The sequence below is a fragment of the Argiope bruennichi genome, chromosome X2 (genome assembly GCF_947563725.1).
Source record: "Argiope bruennichi chromosome X2, qqArgBrue1.1, whole genome shotgun sequence".
NCBI classification, from domain to species: domain Eukaryota; kingdom Metazoa; phylum Arthropoda; class Arachnida; order Araneae; family Araneidae; genus Argiope; species Argiope bruennichi.
The window spans coordinates 36,433,730-36,460,116 of NC_079163.1; positions in this window are offsets into that span (position 1 = coordinate 36,433,730).

Consider the following 26,387-nt stretch of genomic DNA (forward strand, 5'->3'; position numbering starts at 1 on the left):
TTCAGTTTCGAAACTCTGTTCCACCAAAGAACAGTCATGTAAGCGGGTCTGGTGCACGTTAAATCCGTCGGGGCCAAATGCCCTCCCTCCAGGCGTGGTGTGAAAGTTTGAAGACGGGGTGCCAGTTCAGATGTCGTTCCCGTCATCTGACCGCAGTTTAAAATTACGAGTTCCGTCCTAGAATAGACCTAGTATTTCTTTAAAACGGGAAACCAATGCAACTAAACTGAGCTTCGCATCCGATAATAATGCAGACCAAAAGCGCGGGAATATTTTTAATTCTGAAAAGCAGTGCAGACGGCAGTGGACTATTATAAATGATTTCATTTCATATCTATACTTATAATAAAGCTCAATGTGTGTGTGTGTGTGTGTTGGCGCTCTGCAGGCCAGACCATTCAACCTACAGCTACCAAATTTGGCATGTGTATACCAAGGAGGCCGGGAATGTGCACCTGGGGGTTATTTTTTCGAATTTTTAATTAGAATTTTATTTATTTAAAAATTAAGCGAAATTTTGGCGTGTTTCTGCTATAACTTCCGAAAATATTACCTCACAAAAAATATTTTTACATGAAGTTAAAGATCAAAAATTTATCTTTTAAATGATACCAATGTTTTTATCTTAAAATTAAATTTCTATTTTTAATGAATTTTTAAATAAATGTTTTAACTATATTTTTCAACAATTTTTTTCGTACAAAATAAAAATAAAATTTACGCTGCACGAGCACGTTTCGCATTCATGGGAAAAAAATTAGCTTTTTTCATAGTGTTGCCATCACATTGATTAAAGCTCCAATTAAAAATAAATTAAATCTTTTTGGAAATGAAATCTGCAAAAATATAATTTTCGGCACGTGTCTGTAGGAAATGAAACAAATATGAAATATTATTTTTTCTAAAAAATAAATTCAAGAAAAATTATTTTATGATCTTTTACACTCTCTATATTATTAATCCAATAAATCAGTTTTATTTTAAGGCAAGTTTTGTTTAATATGAACAGGATATCCATTCAAATCAGGGTCACACAGCTAATTTGTAAACCTTTAGTTAGACACAGATCTGCTAAAATGGTCTAAATGGAAAATGATTATATTTTATGTAACTTGATTCAATATATGCTCTAATAAATAACGAATTTTTGATTTTACATAAAGCTTCTGCTATGGAAATCACGATTAACAAAATGTTCTTGAAACACTAATATTTTAAATAAAAAGAGTTCATTTCCAATCAACTAAATAAATCACTTAAACTGACTGATTTATGAAAATTTGAATATCACTATTCAATAAAAAAAGGATCATTTTAGATTTTCCATCGATCGTTTCAAAGAAAATACGCCAATCAGCGCACAGGTTTCTCGAGATTAATTGGCCTAAGATTATGAAAATGTTGAGTTTTTCTAAATTTTTAACATTCAAAACTTCATAAATAAGTCTTAGTTGATCGTGGAAAATAGAAACATTCATTCATTTATTTAAAATTTGGTGTGTCCTGAATATTTCTCAGAATATGGTACCTTACTGCATTAAATTTAGACTTCATAATTTTTGAAAGATATTTATAGGCCGGAACAAAATATTATTATTGATTTCATTTCAATCCTTTTGAAAGCAAAACTAAAAACTAAATTTTATGCTGAATCTGAGAAATTTTTTTTGAATTATTCTTTGAGATATTACATAAATTATGAAAAATATTTTGTAGTTCACATAAGACTTATATACCGAGTGATTCTGTTTGCAATACTCATTCAATAATAATAATAAATAAATAACAATAAAGATGATAAATAAAATAAAACGCTTGGTTTTATTAAAAAATATCTTTATATTAATTGCAATTTCATCATTTCCACTTTAAATTAAAGTTGAAGTTTTACCGGAAATGACAACAAATTAGCAAAATATATATAGTAAATTGAACGAAACGATCTAAACAACAGTATAAGTTTGGTATGACTATCAAAATTTGAAGATTAAAAATGTTTTGTTTGAGAATCTATTAAGAGACCAGTTACTTAAAATATTTAATTGAAAATTGTAGCGAGCGGTAATACTGGCGAACCAGCTGGTCGCCAAAGGCGGCTAGTATTTTAATAAAATTGCATATTGAAGTAAATCTTTTTAACTTCTCATAGTGTCCATAGTCGGGCCTTGTTTAAAAATGGTCTTTACTCTGCACCATACAGAAATAATGCATTATTTGTTTGGATTAAGTTTATTTTTTATTCTGCATCAAACAGTTGTTTTATTAGATGTAATAAATAATTTAATAGGTCCAAATATGAAAAGTCAATACTTTTCGTCCTTCTGCCATCGTTCGTCGTAAAATCGAATAGCTAAATAAAGAAAAGTTATCAAGCTTTCTAGATATTCTTATGAGAAGCTTAGCCACATACATATAACCTTCATATAGTTATATTAGCATATTTCATATATTCCAAAGGAAATATTTTCTTTTATATCCTAAGCAAATATCTATGCATCTATCGTAGAATAGAATTTTTTTTTTCGTGTAAGTTTCAAATTACAAGTTTCCTAAATTCAAAAGTTCGAGTTTCAAGTAAAGTTTAAATCACACTGGATCTTTCAACTTGATGAACAAATACACCGTCTTCTTTCCAAATTGCAAAATACATTAAATATTCATGCACATGATGTAGTCAGAACTTGTATATTGGTACAAGGGATATATATTTCAACAAAAATTGAAAATTTTACCCGCACTAAAACATGGTGTCTGATAGATTTGTAAAAGATCGTGCCTTATTATTAAAAATCAGAAGCTGGAATATTTTTTGACTGAAGGATTATGGGAAAGATTATAATAAAAAAAATCTATCTAGAATAATTGTCATCAAAATATTTATCTGATTTAGTACAACATGATGTATTTAATGGTAAAATAATTTATTCTAATTGTGGTGGATTAATAACAATATGTGGGGGAATAATTTAGTTTATATTAATGTTCCAATCAGCTTCATACTAACTTATTTCAAGAGATTTAAAGCCTTCAAAGTAATAAATAAGTGAATTACAGTATGCAAGGATATGGGAATATTCTATTTAATTCTATGGGGATATTCTATTTAATTTAATATTCTATTTATTAGGAACGTTAATATAAACTAAACATAAACTTAATCGGAAAGATTAAATTGATTTTAAACTTTCTATGAAATTAATAAGTTTTACTCTCAAACTAAAAGTATCAATACCTCCAATGGATTTTACTTTTATATAAAAAATATCAAGAGAAAGCATTCTAATTTTAAAACATGACCTTGATCCATATCCATATTTCAAACTTTTCTGAATTTGAAAAAAACGCATTTTTGAAATTATATCTGTATATCACTCAGTATGCTTTTGAACACGATGAATAACAAATTGTTTTAACTTAATGAATAGAATTTGGTATATGATCTTTATGCAAAATCTGTATATTTCTATCAAATTTCTGAAGAAATCTATTTAGAGAATGTTTTCCTTTCTGAATGCGCAAAGGAACACGATAACAATAAAATGTAAAAAGCTAGATAAATGAAATTTATAGCACAATTTTAGTATCGTATATGAAGATGGATATTAAAGTTTGAGCCAAGTTTGTAAAAGAAGGGACCGTAGGTCAGTCTACAAATTAGTATGCATCTAAACATTTTAACTCAAAAACGCAATGACGTAATTAAATGCAATTTGATATGTGATATCTCTAATGCAATTGTAGTTTTTTTGTCAAATTTTGGTTTCAATCGTTCAGAAAAAAAGGCTTCTAAAATGCATACTTGGCGTTCTTATTATACTAAGAGGCATACCGTGTTATACACCGACTTAGCCAGAGGCCGTGCGGGAGACTTGATAGGATCGCCAAAGAGCATATACTAAGAGGCATGAAAAAACTCATGTGTAGGTCTCTGAAAATAAAATTCTGAGTACACATGCTTTTCAAGGATTTGTCTAAACTCGGAACAAATCCTTGCACAACTTCTGCACAGGAAAAGGAAAAAAATATCTTTATTAGGGAAGATGCAAGAAAGCCTAGGAGATATCACCTCAATTGGCTTAGGCAAAGCCTTTTACTTTTAAATAATGATGAAATGACGAAGATGATATAAAGGCTAGCTGCCTTTCTTTAAACTTCCACATCCATCTAATGAAATGTGATTTGATCTTCGACATCATAATTAACATTCTTTAGGTCTCCATAAACGACGGGACTTTGGTTAAATCGAGTTTCAATTAGAAATCTTTGATTCAGAAGCTATTTTTAGTTGGAAAACGCATAACAGTTTACCAAAAAAAAGTTCGTGTATTTCATACTTAATTTACATTATTTTTATTAAAATTCTATTGAATTTAACTTAACTAAGCAATTAAATTTAAATCAGAAGAGTGATACCTGAAGATAGCAGGGATGAAAAGTTTGGCAGGGTGAAGTGAGATGTATTATAAAGCCCCCTGCTTGTAACATTTCCCAGGAGATTTCTAACCCCTGCCGATGTTGAATTTGCAAGCTTCAAGAATTAATGTAACAAATAAAAGGCTTAATATAGTTTGCGTGTAATAGGAATGGAAAAAACTTGTTTTAAAATACCTTGCAATTATTTAAAATATGTAATTATATCCTTTTAAATCTAAAGCAAAAGAGAAACAAAACAAAACAAAAATGCTGAAATGGAAAGATTAGCTATTTCATTTTTAGAGTGAAGAAACTTTTATTTTGTCGTTTACATTTATAACTACAACACTTAATAATGATATCGATTTTATTTAATTGTTAGTTGTTTTAAATGAAAATGCTAATATGAAATAAATAGAATTTTACTTTTTGGATAGTACGAGTTTAAAAATAAAAGCTCATGATTTCTTTTTGAAACAAATTTTTACATTAAGATATTATTTTTTAAATTGAAAGATCTTAATTTAAGCTTTTCTTTAAATGCTCTACTGCATGAAACTATTTCAACATTTATTTTTTTTTAATCTATAAGGATATTCTTTTAAGGGATGAAAAGTAGAATATAACTGCACATAAATTTGGTATTATTATTTTCAAATATATTATTAGCAAGAAGTCGTTTCTATTACAATTTGCTGCTGAGGCTTTAAGAATTTATTTCTCTATGGTAACTATACTGAACGAAACACCGCTGAAGCATGAATGCTGTACGCATAAACTGATAGGATATCCTGACGAAGCTCTCTAATCAATCATAACTATTTATATTATTCTTGGTCCTATGATTATTTTATTATTGCAGTTTAAATTTATTAATCGACATTTTACACTACAATATTTGCCTTATTTATGCCATATTATCTCATTAAAATCTTAGCCTCCAGTTTTTAATGAGTTTGTTTTTTAATGAGATATTTAGTGAAATAATAAGGCTAAACTTTATTACGTCAGTATAGTATCATGATTAAACTCTCGTGGTTCAAAATAGAATCATTTTCAAAAGACATTGCCAAAAGTTAAAAATATGGTTGTTTTAGAAATTATAAATTTAAAACTCTTAAATCTTAAGAAATATCAATTAGTTTAAGATTCTAATTTTATTTAAATTTAAAAAATAATAAATAATATGCTGATAAAAAAATAAGTATTCCATTAAAATTTTTTTATACTAATATATATGTCGTTTTATATGCAATTAAGGGACGTCAAACTCAGATAGTAACATTGATCACTTAAACAAAGTTTATAATTTTGTGGGGTGCGCAAAATAAAAACTTAAAATTGTTATAGAAACATAGGTTTATTCAGAAAATACAGCAGGAAAAAAAAAAGAAACAATCCTCTCCTCCAAATACATTTGGCATCGTTTCTCTGTGGCATAACATGCTCCCCAATTTATAGGACATCTTGTTTGCAGTAATTACTTCCAAAATATTCTAAAGCTGAATGTTATTAATCTTTGATATGCCAGGTCTATTATTTCCTTTGGTAAGATAAAATAATTGATTCCACAAATATGCATTTCAAAATCATGGAAATAATTTCGTATTCCGATTTTCGAGTGTTTTCGTACCTGGCTAGCAAATAAAATTTGACTGGTTTTGTAAACTCCAGACATCCGAACTTTAATGAATTCCATATTTCTACATGGTATTGGAAATCGATCACTTCAATTTGAATATTATTATATACCGCTTCTATATCCATGGAGTAAATCGAATAACAATAATTAATAAAAAAAACTTTTCTTCCAAGAATTTAAAATCTTCAAAATTCGAATCAAATTCTTAAAGTTTAAAATTCTTGACATTTAAATATAATTTCGATATATAACTTATATAAACATAATTTCGAAACGTTTCAAGTACCCTTTACGTGATTTGTTCATATCAGCTATCGAATACTGTGTTAAATCTGCATTTTCAAGCATTTTTTCAATATATGTCTGATAATATGTCTGAATGTTTTAACTTGGGAACATTTTCGTAATTACCTGAATTTTTTTCTTGCTTTTTTAAATTAGTTTATTAGTTATATATTTTATCAATATAAGTGTTTTTATAGTAATTTTGTTATAAATAGAAGGATAAATCTTGTAAATTTTGCATCAGAAAACAAAATGCTGCTTTAAATTTTGAATATTACTAACATTTCTTCTTTCAAGTCTCAAAATTGTTTAAGAAACTTGTAACCAAATAATCGATCTATCTCAATATAGTAAGGTAAATATGAATGTTTGGTTTCTGATTCTTATCAGAATCACCGACGTATCTTAGAAAAAAAACCCAAATCCGAATATTTGGTTTCTGATTATTATCAGGATAACCGACGTATCTTAGAATAATAAACCAAATCCGAATATTTGGTTTCTGATTATTATCAGGATAACCGACGTATCTTAGAATAGTCAACCAAATCCGAATGTTTTTCTTGTTAACACTATCTTAGTTTCATGCTCCGTGATTTTATCAAATTCATAATTTTTAATAAATTTCAAAACATAGTCAATTGTTATTATAATATATTAATGTATAATATAATGCATGTGAAGAAACATGAGTGCATCAAAAAATAAACTGAATTTTAATTACAGTTTCACCGCCAAATATCAGTCTTTGAAGTAACCAGCAAAACCTCCCCAAAATTCTCTAGCGTACATAGTGGTAAAGTTGTTCTCCCCTCCCCCCTCCGGTTAAAAATCGTGGACCTAGATCAAGGCCGTGAATACTACGAATGCCTAGAATTTTATTTTCAGTCAGTGTACCACACATTATAGTGTGCTTCTTGTATAATAGCAAAAACCAGTACTTGTGTATTAATTGCATGGAACTGCCGAACAATAGTTACGAAAGATCGATCCTTGGTGCTGAACTAAAATTAGCTTTTGATCGATGGCTATTAATCGCTGACAAATGATTTATACTCAAGTACCAGAATATCGAATATGTATTTGGGATGTCTTTTTTCCGAGCAATTGAAATTAAATATACTATATGACTAGACTATACAATATATGTATGAGGTACTAGATCGAATATTAAATTATTGAATTTTTGAGTTACTGCTTTTACATGCATGCATGCAAAAGTGCGGACCGCCAGACGGTCAAATCCTTGGGGGAATCGCTTCTAAATTTTATAAGTATCTGCATTTTAGATGAATAATCTGAGCACCAAATTGTATCTAACTTGTTCTTTCAGGTTTTCAGTTATAGTATTAATTTATATTTGGTCAGCCGGGAAATTGCATCTCCTCTGAAAGAATTTGGTTCAAAATTTAGCAGAATACAATTGGGGTGTAAAGTCTGCTTACCAATTTTCATTCGTTTAACCAAAAGCATTTTTGAATTACTGTGCACAGATAGACAGACATAGTTCCAAAAATCCGGTTTCGGATTCAGAAAGGCCTTAAATGTGGAAATTCATCAAAAAAAATGTGGAAATTCATCATCGACGGTTATAATGCTGCTTTTTTATATACATCTTATACGAGAAAGTAAAAATAATTTGTTAGTAAGAAAATCAATCTTAAAAGTGATTATTTATATTTTTGCAAAAGTTTGTAAACATAAATAAATACATATTGTGTTTTAGTAGCATCATGCATCGGTTCCAATAATTCCGGAAAATTATTAAAATCCGTGTCATTAGCACGAAGAAAGGGAGTTAACTGGTCTATGCCCCGAATGCTCATATTCCTGTCAGAGGCAATAGAAAACGCTTCGAAATTAGATGGTTTTATTTTCATCTGATAAAAAATGATGGCCAAATAAATTTCCACAACTATATTTTGTGACGAAGAGATTGCATTTCCTGCAATTTCAATTAGACATTCCCTGTCGAAATCATTTTCTACAAAAAGATTGGAGCGTTTAGCTATCAACTCTGACAAGGCGTCGCTAGCACAGACAGTCGCTTGTTTTTCTTCAGATAATTCAGAAAACATTAACTGTCTACTCCAATCTTGAGCTCTCAACTTCTCTAGTCTCACATTTCTAGTCCCCACATTTTTCATATGTTGATTTATGTTATTCATAAGTTTTTGATGTTGAAGAATTTCTACATAGTAAGACAAAACGATAAAAAAATATTTGTTTATAAATCTAACATGCGAAAAAAGGATATATTTGCTAACAACAAGCAGCAGCTTTCATTCCTTTTGAAAAGTAATAATATTGATTTTAGAAATAAATAGCTTTACATCTTTACCTCTGATTTATTTTCAGCCTTAAATTCATCATTGTGCATTTACCTCATTGCAGGCTTCAACGAATCTGCATTCTCATTAAATATTTATTTTCTTATTAGTTGATATATCCAGCGATGTGGGTATTAAAATCCTTCGATGAATAACATTTTAACGTAGAAAAATGTATATGTATGAAATACTGTAATATACAAAAAAAATTTTATCATATGATTTTCACTGAAATTAGAATATCATTTGAAATAGAGGATTTATAAAAATAACATATAACTAATTTTTTTCTTTAAGTTTTTAATATTTTTTAAATCAATACTGCAAAATTTGTTCACAAATGCGGGAATATAACAAAAAAGTTGTTTACATTTAAGCTATTGACTTAAGCCTAGTTTCAAGAGTAGCTAAATCATTATTTTAAGAATAATATGCGCATGGTCAAAAGACGCATAGAAATAAAAGAGAAATTTTAAAAATAGTGTTAGAAAAGTTCCAAATTAGACAAATTTTTGCTGATTTCTAATTATAATTTTTGTTCTCTAAGAGTATTTCTTTTGTTCTTATATAATAAGTCTACAAAATTTCGTTGAATTCATTAAAGTCAACCAAATTAACCCTTTGCATTCGGATGACGACTCTCACTCGCCATTCAAGACGGTGCATCATTTTGACGTGTTATTTATTTTTCAATTTTGATTGTTAAAAACGCCTACAGAATGGTAAAAAGAGTTGATTAGTTTTTCAAAGAAATTCGACTTGAAACAATTATGCATGCTTATTTTTTAGAGCAATAAACAAAACTTTATATTAGGTTAATAAATATGCATTTAATTTTCCGAGTTCAAAGAGTTGTTTCCCAGTTGTTAAAGATGGAATGTATACAATTCATACATACATACATTGTTTTATTAGTAGATTGACAAACTCAGAGGATTATTAGTAGTCATCAATAGGAGAAAGAATTTTAATGGTAAAGGATGTCTCAAATCATGTTGAAAGAGTGAAAAATCATTAATAATACATGCAGGCTCTTCTTCCAGAAATCATTGTCAATATGTACAATGTACACATGTGGATGATGGCCAATCCTCATGATACTGTACAGATGAAATCTCAACATAATTTTAATGTCAATATATTGACAAGAATCTTCGGTGATTATCTATTGAGACCGTAATAGCTACCCGAAAGCCTGAATGTTGCAACATACCTAGTTTATCTGTAGATCGTCCACCCAACATTGTTGCAAATTGCTCTGGTGCAATGCAAGGAGACAAGTAATATGTACATAATCTTCACTTTTTTCATTCGGAGTTTGTAATCATTTCGATATTACACATCCAAGCAGACGAGCGAGACTTCTTGCTGGATTTCAAGTTCGCCAGATATCAATCCATGTGACTTTTTCCTGTAATGTCATGATAAATCTACCGTTTATGTGAAAAATATGGAGACAACGGATGTTCTCATAGTGCATATTGTAGTCGCTGTGGCAGATATCAAAAGCATATCTGGTATCTTCCAGCAAGTCCTGAAATTCTTTTTACGCCGTTGTGGACTGTGAAATGACATCAGAAGCACTACTTTCAACAGCTCATTTAATAATTAATCAAATTAATCTTTTTTAGTTATTTTTTGTCGTTCTAACGTGATGTCGAAACCTAGAAATGTTTTATCAGGATTTTCATTTTTTAAGTCTTGCAATGGAACATGGTATCACAAACCACTTTTGATCCTTTTGATGTCTTGATACTCGTCATATAGTGATACTTGATATAGTGATACTCGTCACCCGTTCTTCATTTAGTTTAAAGACAGATAAAATACAAAGTTCTGAAAACAAAACTCACGGCTGGCTTTAAGATTTGATTTCAAACTGAAAATGACTAGGTAATGCTACATTTATCTAAAAAATTCCAAGAAATGTTTTTGTTTTGACCCTAGACTGGAAGCTAGAGAGAAGAATTCACTGAAACTGATAAGCATTAATGGGGGGGGAGAATGTAGCCCCCTCAATAATGCCAACTGACATCTGTAATACAACTGGCTCTTGTAATACAGCTAATATGTAATTCTTTGTGAACGCTGTGGTTTATTATATTTGATTATGAGCAAAAATTAATTTTTTATAAAGACCTTTTTAACTGCTATTAGGTTTTCGAGGCCGCCAAAAGAGTTTGAGCAGATCGCCAGTTTGACACTTATGGTGTGCTTCAATATTTAGCTGATATAGTACGAAACATTTGAATGCAAAATGCAGAAAACCTTAAATTTCTTTATTCAGTCTTTTAGAAGTCAGTTTTAGTCTTTCAGAAGTTTACATTTAATTATATTAGATTCTAAAAGGAATGTTCACTATTTTCTCTTTCATTCTTCGAAATTAGTGTTTCCTAATGCATGTCGTTCCGAGACGCATTTATCTTACAAAATCTTGTTAGAGAAATACAAGATGAAATAAGGAAGATCTTGATAAACTTCAGCGACAATTGGAAAGGCAAAGACTTAAATATTTAAACAACTAGTAAGTCTTTATATTTAATGAGGAAACATTAATCCTGCTAATTGTGCAGTTTTTCTTATTTAAGAGGCAGATATCTCTTCTGGAATAAAACTTTTCTAATGTACAAAATACTGTGGTTAATTGCACGTCAGAGTAGAATACACGAATTAGTTATTTCTAGTTAATTGTTGTATAGAAGATAATGACGGGATAATTGTTTAGATAATTATGAGATTGGAGAAACTTTTAGCGAAAGTTTTTAATTAGTGGATTATACTTAGAAGTTTGAAGGATTTAGCTCAAAAGTGTATAGTTCAAAGAATCATATATTGTCCGAAATAATTAATTACTGAATCTAAAAACTTCTCATTCATTTCATTGTGAATATATTTATGAATAGTTTCTTTTTCAAATTTTGTCAAATTTTAAAATTTTATCATTTTATCGGATTTAATTTTAATTAATCTGTTCTTATATTGGTATTTTAAAAATTTTAACGCGTTAATAAATTTTTGTATCTTAAATTGGGGTCGCAGTGATCTAGTATTGATACCTCGACTTCAGGAACGGAGAGTTCCTTCAAGACCAGATTTCATTAAAGAACTGCCAAATGTCTTCCTTTTGGTTTGGTGTGGAAGTTAGGAGAAGGCGGTACCAGCTCAGGTGCCATCCTCCTAGTCTGACCGTGTTCATAATTACGAGGTCCGTCTTAAAATAGCCCTAAAGTTGCTTTTAAACTGGACGTTAATATGAGTTAATTAAGCATAGCTTTAAAATTCTATTTTCTTTTTTTTTTTAAATATTGAATAGTTTTGATAAAAGATTACTTTCTAGAATTTTCCCTTTTTCCAAGCAATCAGAAAAATTTAATCGATTTGTATTTTTTAAATGTGTTTATTGTAGAAATTTTGGATTGGCCAAGTGGTAGGGTCAATCATTAATAAATTTAAGATATGTAATATTAGCAAATACATTTTTACAACAATAGATTTCGCTAAAATCCCATAATATTTTGAGAAAATCATATGTTTTATTCCATTTTATTGAAATATAATTTTAGAATAGCAATGATTAACCGAGATATCAACTCAATAAAAGATTTATTGCTCTTATTATATTTAATAGACAGCTTCAAATATATCGAAATTTAAATAAGTGTGTAATTTAATATTTTACAATATATAATGCAATTAATAGTAATAAATTTGCGACATTCTCGGTACTCCGTAGTTCTGGAATGGCTTGATTTAATATAAATGACTTCATAATATTGTTTATTATTATTATTATGGAAACTTACGACTACATTAGGAATGGGTGATTCGCTTGTGTGATTTGTGCAAGAAATCCGTAAACAATGAGTGCATGCCATTTAATCTATCTTCCTAAATTTCAGAAGAGTGATGGTTAACGAATTGAGGCTCTAATCATCAGCCGCCAGTGGGGGAAAATTTCAACACCTATTTCTCTGCTGGCGGCTATTAATATTAGAATACTTTATCTTTATTTAAACATTTAAATTGTTTTTTACTGATAGTTATTTATTTTCTTATTATTTGTTATTTGTTTTTTACTGATATAATTATTTAATATAAAAGGCATTGAAAGTGGTAGGTAAATTTAATTAATAGAAATCGCAAATGAATTATTAAAATAAGTGTACCTAATACTAATTCTAATATTTTAGTTTCACAATGCCCTTAAAACTAATAATTTTGATGAGAAAGATAGATAAAAAAATTAGCAAGGACACTTTCTGAAAAATTGTGGAAATAAATAAGATTTTGAAAAATAACTATATAATTGTACCATTAAAACCAAATATTAAAAGAGTGTAGATAAAAAAAAAATAGAACATGCGATCTGAGTGATTACATGCGATGGAACATGTGATTTGAGTGACATGCAAATAATAAACGAAGGGGTTCATGTCGATTTATACTTTTCATTGTTAGGTTTAATATTTCGTTTCAGATGATTATATTCAAAATCATAAAATTGTCGCTGTACGTAAAAATACAAAATTAAAAAATATTAACTTTTAAACAATATGCAATGAGTTAAAGTCTGAAAAGTAAAGGTAAAACTTTTATAAATGAATAAATATGTATCTTTTTGAAAGGCTTGAACATTTTTTTTATTGAACATTTATAAATCCCCCGTGCACCACAAAGTATCACACGGGCTTACAGAAGTAAGTATGTAACACATTACAAAAAGAAAAAGAAGAAAATTTAACAGTTATGAAGGATTACATATGTCAACAATAAATTTACAAAAGTACTTCTAGTGGAAATAAGTTGGTGAAACTCTGTAGGCCAATTTAAATTCATGCGCTTGAGAGCCAGTCTTAGAATCTGTCTTTCTTTGACAAACTTGGAACATAGAAAGCAGCACATGTTCAACATTTTCCTCCCCACCAATATCACAATCGCAGGAAGATGACGGAAACTAATTAAATTTGTACAAGTAACTTTTAAAGTTACCATGACCAGTTAGAAATTGGGTTATTTCGTAATTAGTATAAAAATGATGGCATGACAGTCTCTTATTAATTGATGGAAAAAATTTCTTTGTTAAGCTCCTTTTATTTGAAAGGAGGTATTCTTGATTCCAAGACTCCACCATTTTTTCTCTCGTAATCTTCTTGTAAAAGGATTTAGGAATATTAACGTCAATGTCGATTTTGCGCTTAGTGGCAGCTTTAGCAAGCCAATCGGCCCGCTCATTTCCATAAATGCCCGTGTGTCCACGAACAAATGCAAAAACTATTGAGATATTTTTATCTTTCAGGCTTTTAATTTGCTTTTGGATTTCAACGATTATGTTGTTAGAGGCTTGAACATTTGAAGCTGAATATTTTGAACATTTTATTAGATGACAATGCTGGTTAAAAAAAATCCCAATGAAACCTTTACCCTTTATTTTGGTTCCTTAAAATAATTCGAGAAAAAAATCCATGGTAAAAATGTGCTTTAAATTTTAAATCATGTATCAACACATGTTTATTCATTTACTGAAAGAATAAAAGTCTATTTTCTAAATTGGGGAAATTCCCTGAAATAAACTCTTCAAACGATTCCCAGTTGCACTTTTTTCTTTCTAAGTACTTAAACTTTCTGCTGCACGAATAAATCTCCAATGGGTGAAGAATTTAAAGAAACCTTTCGAAACCGTTCTTTCTTTTTAATTCTCCGCTCTGAAAAGGACGGCCTAACTTTTAGCTCTGACATGCACGACCTGTGCTAACCAAACAAATATTGAATAAACCGTTCCTAAATCGCAACTTCGAAGCGCAGGCCGAAGGGTAAAGCAATGCAAAAGCGCAGTGTAAATATTCGTGAAAAATCTGCAGTCTTAAGTTTCGTATTGATGACATTTACATCTAATTCCAGACCATTTGTTGAAAGGATTCTCCTCCTGGCGTCCTTTCCTGTCCCAGGAACAGTCTTCTTTTCTAAGTCAACATGACTTTGCTGGGACAAAATGTAAGTCTTGAATCCAATTTGAAATTCTTTCTTTGCGACATTTTCCTCCCCTGATATTGTCTCGTTTCATTGGCCACCCGGAAAGGTGTTTGCGCATGAATTATGTATAAGGGCGAGAGGATATGTTACTCGCAACCAATGACAGGTGTTTGGATGTGTTACTACCGGTTGCCAGAAATCTTTTCCTAAAGGACTGATACGTTAAAATATCTAATTTTTTTTCGTTTCCTTTTTCAGAGTAATTAAATGAATTCCACTCGGAGAATCGACGTGGGAGGTTACTTTATTTATTTTAATTTTCCTTTTTTGTTTGATTTCTAAGAAATTCGTCGCAAGTTGTTTGCCTCATTTGGATTTTGAAATAATCTATAATGAAATTTTTCCATTAGTTTGTTTATGCGAAATAAGAAAAACCCCTTAAGAATGTTTTCTTGGAATTTGAAATAAAAGTCTCTCAAAATAATACGATGTTTCTACTTATATAAACATTGCTTATTTTGTATAAAAGGAAAATTTGTCATTCATGTTTTTTTTCCCAGAATGAAACGATCTCGTATTAAAGGTTCTTATTTTTGAGAAAATGGTACAAAATATTCAATATTATTAAATATATGGCCAGCAGATTTATTTTGATATAAAGTCTGATGCATATTTTAATAGGAGGTGACTTTACTCAAGTTACAAATAAAAATGCAATGATAAAATATTTTTTTCTCATGCAGCACTTAATGGCATTAACAATTTTTTTTTCTAATTTTTTGAAGGAATTTTAAGAAGTATTTAATAATAATAAATATTTGATCTGAAATAGTTTTATTACTTAAAGGAACTATTATATCATACTTTGTTATCATATTATACAAACTTTTCATTAACTACAAAATAGCGTTTTTGAAAATGTATCCAATTTCTTTTCGATTTTTTTATCGACTAATTTATCGATTTTTTGAACTTAAATATGTATGTCCAGTTCAACAGTGTGATAAAGTCTTCCAAGTCAGTACTAATGAAAGTAGAATAAATATTATTCCTAATAATCAAGGAAAAGTACGCAAAAAATTTCAATCTAATCGAAAAACACAACACCACCTAAATGTATACGAAAAAAAAAGGAATATCCGCCAATACTTCTGAGCCAATATAAATTATTTTCGAATAAAAATCTACCAACACAAAGAAATAGCCCAAAATATTAAGACTTCACAATTTTAGCAATAATTGTACATATTCAGAGTGATCATAAATGGAATTTGATTATATATATTACCATATAGACCACTCCGTGAAATTAAAATTAAAACAAGTGACATTTTATTATCTGAAGCTTTTGATATTTCTAAACAAAACTTTAGGGAAATTTCTTCCTTGTGTTAACGATGGTAGTTGCTAGCTTATGATTTTTTATATAAAAAATGGAAGTTTCGATTCAATAATTTTATCTTAAGATATATCTTAAAAATCGGATAAATGAGCTATTGAAAATGAAGTATCGACAAAATGAGCTTTTCTCAAGATATGATAATATTTTGATTATATAGCAATAATGATTTTTAAATGAGAAATTCCATCTATAATTCCTTTTAAGATCTATACGTCAATTTTTTCTGTTATATATTTATTCACATCATATATTATTCGTTTATTATTATATATAAACATTATGTTATATTATTATATATATAATATAATAATACGTTATATTATTATATATTATTCGTTTCCGTTTCAATATCCAATGAAACTACCTTCTCTCAAATATTTTACGATATTTCATTTTAATCCTATAAAAATCTTTAAAACATTTTAATTATTAATAAAAACTACTGTTTTCGATCAGGCAAGAAAAGAGTAATTTGGAAAACCTATTATTAAGGGCACAAAAACTAAAAACAGAAGGATTTTAACTTGGATTCCAGTCCAATTTGAATCGATTAATGCCCTTATATCTAGAGTTTTAGAAGTTCAAGATATTTTGGTTTTCCTGCATTACAATGAAAGCAGTGTTTTCCGAATAAAATAATAATTTATCCTAGTTTGTCTGGACTAATCTTTCTTATTTTGGACTCCACATGTTATTTTACTACAAAGAAAAAAGGACTTTATGTTGATTATACCTTGTGGTAAAGCGATTATACATTCTTCTTAGTACTTCGAGTGTTAATGCCTTTTTAACAGTTGAATGCTTTAAATAGAACTCTAGCATTGAATGATCGCTTCAAAGTATGAATAGAGAAAGTTAAGCACTGTTAAACGGGGACGGTAGCTTGTGAGTATAACAAAAGGCAAAACGGCCTCTTTATCTAGCTTTTTGTTCCTGATCGTAGACTCTACCTTAGACTGAGCCAATGTATATATTTTATAGCCTAGAAATTTACACCTATCATTAACTACTTTCCATAGTATTTTTTCTAAGCTTTTGCATTAATTTTTGTTTTCCTCTCCCCCCCCCCTTTTGTATGTGTGTATTTATTTTTCTTCTTTAAGTTTGTATCTTTGTTTTCGTCTTTGAAACTTTGTTTTCAAATTGGAATTTTTAACTTTCATTTCTCAGTGGGATTCCTTTTGTAGTGTTATTGTATTTTTCTATTTTTTTGCGTGTAAGTATTTTATATAATATATATTGTTTACTTTTATCTATTTCTTTTGTCTTGTTTTTCATCATTTTTTAACTTTTGTTAAGGAGTTTCGTAAAAGGTCTGATTGTTTTTATATTTACTTCTGCGAGTCCCGTGTTGTACATTGTGGTGCACGAGGAGTATTTAATGTTTTAACTAAAAATAAATAATGTATATATTTTTCCCTGTTTATTTATATTTTCTCTTTTCTTTAAAATTCTTTCATTTTATTTTAATTTTTCTCTTTTAAAAGTTTAAATTGCCTTTTTTTGGTAAATTTTATTATTTATTAATTATGTTTCAATGATACTGTTACTGTAGAATATATGTAGACTCTCCTGCTTCATCCATTTACTACTTCGACACTTTTTCTTTTTGCGCCTGCTTCTTTATTTTATCGGTCTTTTTTTATTTTCATTGGCTGTCTTTAGATTCTGCATCTAGTACACATGTGTATGGAAGATTTTTCTTTTGAATGTATAGTTCTTTGACAGCTATTTAAATTCATTTTTTTTAATTTCAATTATGAGCTTTTTACCGGTGTAACGCCACTTCTGGCACACACTTAATCATCATCAGAATAAAGAATCAGGATATCTAAGTTTTGAATTCCTCTCTTTTCATTAATTTTATATTCAACATCGCGTTTTAGTATTTTGCAACTTCTTTTCAAATTTTCCTCTCAGAAACGAAAAGTGACACAAATTCGTCGGTCTGAAGCAATCCCATTTCTGAGCTGGGCAGGAAAGTGCAGGCCACATTCCTGGCGTATTAAAAATGCATTTATGACAAACAATGTGCAAAGGAATCTCTCCAAAAATATGAAGCACTCCGGCAGAAGCATGTTTAAAAATTCAGCCCGTTTTTAAAAATAATTTTTGTCCGCTATCAAAGCTCTGAAAACGCATGAATAATCAATATGTCGGTAGCCATGGATATGTGTTCATGTTATGTATACCACGCATTTAGTTTATTTTAGCTGTCGCTGTCGATTCGAACTCCCTTTTAAATCCATTAAATTTTCTTATATGAGGAAGGAAAAACTTTCAAGATACTTAGGAAGACAAATATTTCTTCGCAGAAAGTTTCATACTGCTCTGTCATGAATTCTTGATTAAGTTTAAGGAAGTGTACTTTCCTACTTTTTTTTTCTTTATCGAACGATTTTGAATGTACAACTAAATCATGAACATTTTCCGTTTGGGAATTGAACTTTTCGACAAATAAGAGTGTTGGGTGTTGTTTCTTTTTATGTACCATCACCTTGTGGGTTTCTCTTAGCTTGATGCAACAGTTTTGGTTCAATGGAAGGAACTGAACCTGTAATAAAGTTAACTTTTATTACAGGTCTCATTTATGGTTGCCAAATTACAACACAAAACAAATAATTCGCATTGGATAAAAATTACAAATGTAATTGTTTTTCAAAGATTTTTATGAATGAAGTATTTGTTCCTATATAAATAAAAAAAAAACGTTATTTGATCAGAATGCTTAACAAGATTATAAAAAAATAACTTATTCAGAACAATAAGTATCCGCCCACTTCCAGCATCCGGGTTAACGACTTGATCAAATTAATAGAATTATGTATGCAGTATTTCAAAGCACAGCATTTTTACTTATTTGCATGTTTACTTATTACTTTGTGCATTACTTATTTGCACAAAATAAAGAAGTAATGTAACGATAGTTTAGAACTTAAAGCTCTACAGTTTGACAATCTCTAAATTTTAATATTTTACTGAGGAAAAAAAGCATTTGAGTAATTTTATCTGACTTTTTGACCTTTCTGCATCTATAAATACGATAACTTAAAAATTGACATCGTATATAAACAAAATTGGTCTAGTGCTTTGTTTTAATTATCAGTATGGAATACATGAAATGAGTATGGATATCAGACAATAACTCTAAGGCATAATGTATTAGTTTGATAAAATTGTAATAAAAAGTACCATGGTTTTTCGATCTGCATAACATATGTTATGAAACATAATTTTCTGATTTTAATATTTAATTCGTAAACTGCATTTATTTATACTTACACCCCTTGAGTGCGTTTGAAGGCTGAGACTTGCGTGCATATTTTTTTTCCATTGCGTTACGGATGGCGAGTTTAATCCGACATTCAGTCTGAAAATTATTTCGGCAGATCTGCTGCTTTTATATTGTTATGAATCTATAATACTGTTTCCTTCTCACATAAGTGTCATTGTTAGAAAGAGGGATTTACAGATTCGTAAAAAGATACGAATCCACGCATCAGTCAGTAAATTAATGCCATAAAATGGATTTTTTTTAATTAATCGATACTGAAAGAATTGATTCATTTTTTCTATACATCGCTTAAAAATCATTTCCGTTTTGTTCTTATCCTGTTACATGTAAAAGTCAAGTCTTTCTCTATAAAATTTAACTTTTAAAGATTTGAATATAAATTCAAAGCTTTACAAATCAACTACTATATTTACAATTCAAATACTATATGCATATAATTTATGCAAATTAAAACGTTTCAATTCATTTTTTAAACAGAGTTTGTTAGAAATCAAACAAATAATTCAGGCATTTATTTTAATAAAACATTAAATTATCTTTTTCTTTTTTTTTTTTCAAATATCCATGAAATTTAAACTTTACGTGCTCCAGAACTTGTAAACAAAATTCTTAATGAATATTTCATTTAGCTGTCTTTAAGCCATTCTTTCTCAAAAAAATAAAGACAAGAAAGCTCATACCTTTCTAATCAGAAGCAGCGATTTCCAGTTTATATTGTTTCTTCAAGCGTGTATATTAATAAGCAACACCATTTCATACTTCATAAAATCCTTTATGATATTTAATTGAATATGCTTCGCCACTCTACCACTATTAATTGAAGTTAACTAAGCCTAAATATTAACGCGGAGCTACACTTTGTGTCTTTAATACCTGCTCAAACCTTTGCTTTAAGCTATGAACGCATCCATTTGCACAATTTTATGGAATATAATTAATTCCAATCTAACACAACGCTTATTTTCGAATGATGAAACAACTCAAATCGTATTGTTACTAAACAATATAAATAATTATTCATCTCCTTAGTCACATTTGAAGGACCTTTCATTTTTTCCAGTAAATAACTCCTGTATTGTATGAATAATTCACAAAATTACGCATGAATTGCTTTCATGTAAGCTGCTTCAAAATTAATTTCGTTCAAAATGCTTGAATGATAATGTTTATGATTTAACACGAGGGATATTTTGGGACAACAGAGAGGAATTAAACTGAAAGTTACTTATATGTAGTTATCAGTTTTTTTAAAAAAGTATTTATTTTTAACTGATGGAAAAAAAAACACTTTTTTTGTCCTTAAAAGATTTATAATTAATCAAAATCAAAATATACCATACTAAATTGTAACGTCATGAATATTGCTTGCTTTATTATTTCTTCGCTTGCGTGGGATGTTTCTTTTGTCTCTAAAGTAAGTTCATTATTTGCACACTCTTTAGAATTCCGAGATCCACTCGTATAGCTTCAAAACTGAACTTTTAGATAAATTATGTAAAAAAAAACTAAACTATCTAATATAATTCAAATCCAATCTTATAAGACCACATCCTGAAAAAAATATGCGAAAAAGACGCTTTTAGGCGAAAATATCAATTTTTTTAAATTCAAAATGCTAACCCATTAACTGCCATGGTCCCTATTTGTAGATCTCGGAAATATTCAAACCCCATTCGGCTCGAAAATATATTTCACAGTTCAGTTTCATTCTATGTATATCAATCAATATTGTGTATATCGGAAAGTGTGTATTGAACAGAATTGCCATATTTGAAGCATTGTATTTTTGGTTTGGTTTTCATATTATAATGAAATACCATGCATAAATATGTAATTTAGAGATTATAGTAACGATCAATTACTTATTGCTTTTATTATTTTTGTACAATACCCTTTCCGAAAAATATCAATTTTCAAAAAAACATAATTTGAACAGATTATACAATTATACAACTTTTTGTGCATATGTATAACTTATCTCGATAAAATTTCAAAAAAAGGCAGTTAAATGGTTAGTTTCTGAACAGGTTTCTTTATAGTTTTCTAAATTTTTTTCTATGTTCATTCTTTGAAAAGGTGCATTTATTTTTATATTTTCTTAAGATTAGTATTAATATTATTTTGCATCTTTGAACACTTTTTTTCTCAAATTTTAAATTTTGGTAAAATCATCTTGCCAAATCCCCCATAAGCAATCGATATTTTTTAATTAAAATTTTTTATATTTTTTTCTTTGTTTTCTGTAGTTTCCGAACTATACCATAAGCAATATGTTCATTTAGAAGAAAAAAATTACATTTGTTTTAATGATTCATAATGTAAAAAAAAATATTTAACATATTGAATACAAGCATTTCAAGATTAGATATATTTGCAGTTTCTTTCGCATTTTAGAAACTAGCCAATATATTTCTGTTATCTCCAAAGTCTCCAGCAAATCATTTAATAACATTCTAAACTAGAAGGATTTTGTTTCATGTTTCTTTATAGAAGGAAAAAAATCTAATTTTTAAAGCACTTTTTTAAATGACATATTTTGTTTTACAGATGTGTTTTTTTAAATATATTTTGTGCAGAAATCCAAAAATATAATTTTATAGCAATTTTCAAAAAAAAAAAAAAAATCATGTCACACTAAGTCGCAGCTAACTATCCATGTCTTTAATTTAAAATCTTTTAAATTAAAGACATGGATCCAGATCGGTATAATATTTTAAGTTCTTCCTTCCATCACAGTTTATTCCAATGAAACTAATCTCAATTTCCAGAAACATCTTGTCACAGTATTTTAAATTGTTTGTCTAGAAGTTATCCCGTGTTTACTGCCATCAAACTTCCGTCCCGCTGCAGAATTAGTCTGTCCAATGCCAGTGCCAGTACCTTTCCAATGTTTTGTGTACTTTATGGGCCTGTTTCGTGTCACTTTATTGGAATAAGGTGGTCATTTATTACCATCGTCTCTGAATTGTTGAGCTGACAGCTGCACTGCGTGAAGGAAAATCTTATAGGAAACCTATGTCCATACCCGTCACGAGGCTTGCATCTGGAGAAGGGAATCGTTAATTAAATTCCTGTTACCCACTGCTTCCGTATATCAATATGTTAGTGTCAAAAATTATGGAATCCCTTCTAACGCTCTCCAATAATTTAGTAACAGCAGAAGCTTGAATTAGGACTCAAGGTATGTTGTTATTTGTATCGCATTCTGCTGAAGGCCGATATCCAAAATTGCAGCAGATACGAGGTGTGATTTTTTTTCAACTACGGATCTTCTGTGGTTGAATAAGCATTTAGGTATAAAGTTCATATTTATCTTGTTATATATTTATAGTATCGTAGTTTCATAGGATCTGAAACAATCTTCTAAACGATGCCTAAATTATCATTTATTTGTCTAATCTCAAATTAGCATTCGTTAGAAAAAAATTAAATAATTATTAAATAAATGCTAATTATTATTCGTTAAGGTGTACGTACACACTTGAAGAGTTTTTTTTTAAATTTTAACTTTAGAAATCCAGTTTTTTCACAGTAGGTTATTAATATATGTTTAAACTCATTTCAGTGAGAAAAAACCACATTACGCTATTAATTAAATAATATTTAATAAGCTAAAGCCTATTTTTTGAAACATGATATCTTAAATTCTAAATTGTACAGAGACACAATTCTAGTTGGAAATGATGCCTAATATTAGTCTTCATGTTGTCTGCCTCAAACAAGTTATAAAAATGTATAGTTTTTTTAAACAATTTTTTCCTCAACGGTAAATAGAAAAAGCGAGATTTTTTTCTGTCATTTTAACTTTTAAACAGCTATTAAAAATTTATTTCTATAAATATAACTTTGATTGAAGCACAAAGCGTCCGCTATTTCTTACAGATTATTTTGATATATAAATAACTGTATTTGGTTAATTTCTTGCTGAGTTATGATTGTTTGAATGAAGCAACATAGTGGAAAAATGTCATTCTTCATAAAATGAGTTTTAAAAACACCGTAACTCGAGTTTTTAATGAAAGCACCTTAAGAAAAATAATTATAACTCGAGAAATAGTTCGAATATTGGCAACATCTTGGTATCGTTTGAAAGATAAAGGATCAGAGAACATTATTAAGTAATAAAAAAATATTCGATATTTTAAACGATTTTCGAAGTTTTAAGTGTGTACATACACCTTAATATATTTTATTAATATTATTAAAATGGATTAAAAATAACAATAAATAAAGCTTGAATTCGGACCGAATGTATATTATTATTTAAATCGCCTTCTTCTGAAAGTCGATATCCAAAATTGTAGTATATATGAGGTGCGATTTAATATATATATTACGGAATCTTCGATGAAAGAATACGCATTTGGGTATAAGGCTAATATTTATCTTGCTATAGATTTATCGTATAGTAACTTCATGGGATCTGAAACAATCTTTTACGCCTCTCCCAGATTACCATTTGTTTGTCTAATTCCAAATTAGCCTTTGTTAGCAAAAAACTAAATAAATAATTCATGAATATTGGTTATTAATATTATTAAAATGAATTAAAAATAACAAATAATTAACATTTATACAAACTGATATATTTTGTGTACTTTTCATTTGTATCCAAGTCCTGTTGCCATCATCAAAAATTACGTTGCGATACAAAAAGAAATCCCGCGACAGAGGAAAGTCAATATGAAGTAAAATTGCAAAATATAATTTAAAAGAATCGCCCCTTTTTGCATTGTTTCATTTTTTCTTTGTTAATTTTGCATTTTTTATCGCGATGGGTAAAAGAAATGTATAGAACGCTGGGCAATACTTGTTACGCTTATAACCTGAAATTCAAAATGGAAAAGGTTTTAAAGAATTTTATAATTTGCCAAAAATGAAAAAAAAAAGTAAGCATATTGTTTAATAACTTCTACAAGAGAAAAATCAAAGAAATGATTTTGAATAAATCTATATCCTGTTTAAGAAACGTAGACTTCTTGTAATTATAAGTATAATGGATTTTCAAAAATATAATAAAAATTAATGTTTTAATTATTGTCTCTAGAATCCCTAAAATAGGGTCTGCAAATTTTCCATAAAACAAAATCACCCCTTCATGATATACCCTGAATTACTCAGCACTGGCTCAAGATTCGTGCAAGTTTCCAAATGATGAATTAACCGATTCCCTGTTTAAATAAGTGGCTAATAAAGATTATAATGTCTCTACTGTGCAATTATCTTGATAATGAGCCAAATTCATGTTAAAGAAGTTGATGGTTAAATTGCAAAATGCGTAGAGTACATGTCTTAAAGCAAGGTTTGTCTATGGAATTTTCTCAAAAGTGGGTATGTTCACAGGCTCTGGCTATTTTTAGAGCCTGGTAATCGTTTCACATGAAGCCTTACCATTGTACAAAAATACATCTATTAAAAATCGGCGAATTTTGTGGTCTTGACTGGCACTGCATTTTCCATCATTAATGGTTGTCCAATTTTCAAGGATAGTCAGGGGAAGTGTTCTGTATGAGAAATTTTGTCATCCTTGTTTAAACTGGACTAGTTAAGATGACAAAGACTGCATAGGTAAAAAATAAGAAAGCAATAGGTAAGCAGCAATAGGAAATAGTAGAAACCAGCAGTACTAGAAATCTACCCGATAGCCAGGTCTTGGCTCTGACAATCACATGCGTTAAATGTGTTTTTGTATTCTCTAACTTTTTTTCTTTTCGTTTTTTCTTCATTACTTATTTTGATTTGCTTTATAATTAATATTTTTTTAAATTCTAAAAAAAAAAAAAAAAAAAAAAAAGGTAGCGACAGTGCAAGTACATTCAGAATGAAAGATGAGCTATAATAATTTTCAATAGTTGAAGTTTCTTTAAAATATCTTTATATAATGTTATTTTTTTGAGTCGTGATTTGCATTTAATACTAAGTAGATGTGTTTCTCTTATTCTAAAGTGGTTAGTGATTGGTCACGTTGTTGTGTTGTATGTTCCAGATAAATTTTTGAATAGGTGGCTTGCCATTTTTTTGCCTTGTATGAGCAGTTTTGTTTCGATGGACCAATCATAAAAACGGATACGTTCTCACTACAGGTTAACTAGTTGTGGTTATATGTGCTGAATTTTATCAGAAAGAATTTCTTAATTTGTCAATTTTTCTTCAACGTAGTGAGAGCCTGTAACAACCCTTACGACTGAATAATTTTATATACACACATTTCTAAATTTTTCTAAATTAAATGCAATATGCAATTTCTAGAATATGCAATACTTTGCTTTCAAAAGCGGAATTTCTTTCTTGATAAATTTCCTTTGTGATAGTTCATTATTAATTTTGTTAGATTCTATCTTTTTTCATATAAAGCAATTTATAGCAGTCTATAGCGAAGGTCTAAACACTGTATAACAATAAATTTCGTACGTGTTAGCATATTTTATTCTGAAAATATAACTAAAAAATTGAAACCCTTTGTTGTGGTATAATACGTTAAGAATACAATATGAAACAGTTTAAATGAAATCAATTTAATTCACTGGAAAACTATCCGCTTGCATACTTTTACGTTATTAGAAAGAAAAGCAAACTATTTTGAATTCTCCTGGGAGTTCCCAAGAAACATCTTTTGAATGAGGATTGAGGAAAGTTCTGTTTAGCTTCAGAGAATCGACTAAAAGTAAAACATATTTCTCGTGTTTTTAATTTCCCATGGGAGTATTTCTTCAGCAATAAAAGAAAAATATTCTTATGCAAGTGTTTTTGCTAATTTAACTTGCAATGCATATGCTTTTTTTTTATCAAAACAGAAATTTAATTATAATTTGAATGGGTCGCCTAAATAAGGTTTCTTAATTGATGTGAATGGAAGGTCAGCATAACTCATATAAACGCAATTAACAGTTTTTTAGATATTTATTTTCTTGCTGATTGCTTCAAAAAATATTCGTTGTTTTCGCATTAAATAAAGTAACAAAAGTACAATAAATTACAATCATTTTTGCAAAATAACTTTTTAAACAAAAGGCATCTTAAAAATGCATCATTTCCCAATGCTTTTAATTA